This window comes from Monodon monoceros, unplaced genomic scaffold (genome assembly GCF_005190385.1).
Source record: "Monodon monoceros isolate NGI ecotype Baffin Bay Population unplaced genomic scaffold, NGI_Narwhal_1 Super_Scaffold_22, whole genome shotgun sequence".
Lineage (NCBI taxonomy): Eukaryota > Metazoa > Chordata > Mammalia > Artiodactyla > Monodontidae > Monodon > Monodon monoceros.
In genome coordinates this window covers 91,796,442-91,799,064 of record NW_021703779.1, presented here as the reverse complement: position 1 = coordinate 91,799,064, position 2,623 = coordinate 91,796,442, and positions in this window count along the sequence as shown.

The window sequence follows — 2,623 nt, the reverse complement described above, 5'->3', positions numbered from 1 at the left end:
TCTATATATTTAAAAAAGAAAAAGGACTAGAGGTAAATACCACAAAAGGATAATAGTTATTAACCCATAGTGGTGGGAATATAACTAATTGTTCACTTCTCTGTATCCTTTTTATTAATTTTTTTCCAAAAGTACAAAAGGTATTGCAAATTTAAAAGGGAAAATGCATCCTTTGGGGAAGAATTACCTTCTCTTGCCTTCCAAGACAAAATGTGAGGTAAGTGAAGTAATCTTACTCTTAAACTTTAAGGACATTTTGGGGCTATATAATTAGGACTTCCTCAAGGAGTCTATAGAGAGGCATAAAGATTTACAGTGGAAATAAAAGACCAAGGTTCTAGAGACCTGGATAATGGATTCAACATATCTCTGAGTTTCAGTTTCCCTTCTTTAAAATAAGAAAATCAAACAAGATATTTAAGATCTTTTCTAGTTATAAAAATCTACAGTTTTGCCCGTGCAATAGTAATGATCCATGAAAGCAGAATATCACTAGATGTGAATTATATGCCAGTATCTTCATGAGGATGAAGCTCTGGGGAGAAGAAAATAGGAGAGATTAGCATAAATCATCTAAGAAAGATGTGTCAGTCAAGGTACTTGATTTCCAGAAAGAGAAACTGGCTGTGATGATCTTAGACAAAAAGGGAATTTGTTGGAAGATCATCAGGGATTCAGAGAATCGGTGGCTAGCTGGAGGATCAGGCTTAGAAAGTTGTGTGGAACCAAGGAGGCGGGACCCAAAGCCAAGCCACAAAACAGAAGCTCCATGGAGTACTGCAGCAGAGCGTTCTTTCACTCACTCAAGAATCAAAGCCATAAGAGAGACCTTCTGTCTTATTGAATCTAAGTCATATTTTCAATTCTTTCATGGGAAGAGGAAGAATCATTTTTTCATTCAACAAATATTTATTGAGTATGAACTATGTTCTTAGAGACAGAGCAGGAATAACACAGATACATTTTTTGCTCTGGAATTTAGAGTTGTTTATAAAGAGATAAATTTTTTGCTTTTCTTGTGTTTGATTTTTTACAATGAGAATACATTTATGTATTACTCTTGTAATAAAAACACAAATTTAGTTAAGGAAAAAGACTCCTGGTAAAACAATGAAGTCAAGCTGTCATAAAGGGATGAACATTTTGGGGAATTCTATGTGGCAGGTGCTATGTCTTCAAGGACAGCCTCAGAATATAAACTTCATTGAAAGACAGCTGAGTTTGGGATGCTTAGGAAGAGTGTGAACTCTATGCTGAAGAAAATTATGAAGGTGAAAGATGGACCTGGAACATACGCCCAAAGTTTTTCAATGCCAGATTTTGAAGAGTAGTAGGAATTAACTAGGCTTGAGAGAGTGGGGAGAATGCAGTGTATGTTAAGAAAAGAGAAGCACAGGAGGAAAGGCATGGAGTCATGAGTAAGTAATCTGGTGTGGCAGCACACATGAGAGAAATTGGTAAAAACAAACAAACAAAAAAACCCAAGGCTGAAGTTAGAGTTCTTAGTTGCAAACAACAAAATGCACTCCAGCTATTTAAAGCATAAAGACATTTATTAACAGTTATTAGGTGGCTCATAGTATTATTGGGAGGGCTGAAGAAACAGGCTTAAGGCTAATCTTCCAGGAATAATGCCCAAAACCACACCACAGAACTGGCCTGATGAGAAGGAAATTGCAATCTCTACCACTGCCAAAAACTAAGTGCCAGGAACTCAACTTGACTGCAACGGGTACTGCTGCCAGTACCAATGCCACGTCTGTGTTGCTGCTGCTCCTGAAAGTTGGATGCCTCTACCACCACTTGTGCCAGCAAAGTGAGAGCTCCACACAGGGCCAGTTTCCTCATGTTACACACTCGCAAATCAATGTCTCACATGAGTGTGCCTGTTTGATCCTAGATTAAATGTCTGCTTCCTAGCTGCAAGGGAGGCTAGAAATTTGAGTTCTGACATCTATAGCTAAAGAGTGAGCCTAAATACACTGACATTTTTCTAAACATAGAAAACCTATTCATAAGATGTTGGATAGGCAGCTAGAAATATCAATGATGACCATTGCAAATAGGTTGGAGTCAGACTCTGAAAAGCCTTGAATGTCTTTATTAAGAAGTTAGACTTGGGGTTCCTGGTGGCGCAGTGGTTGAGAGTCCGCTTGCCGATGCAGGGGACACGGGTTCCTGCCCCGGTCTGGGAAGATCCCACATGCCGCGGAGCAGCTGGGCCCATGAGCCATGGCCACTGAGCCTGCGCGTCCGGAGCCTGTGCTCTGCAACGGGAGAGGCCACAACTGTGAGAGGCCTGCGTACAGCAAAAAAAAAAGTTAGACTTTATCTAGGTAGGGGATAAAGGAAAGTAGGCAAGAGTTTGAAGTAGGGGGACGATTGATGTTTCAGCTGCTCTTAAAGCATTTGTAAAATTTGGTACAACTGGAGGTAGCAAAAACAGTAAGTAATTTGCAATGGTACAGATAAAAAATGTATATAAAATTCTGGACCCAGGCAGTGGGAGTACATAGGAAGGGGCGTAATACAAGACACTTCAGGGACAGAATGTGAAGGCATGAAGGAATAAGGGACTCATGAGGTCTGGTTCTCATCTAAGATAACTCCACAAGATTAGCTA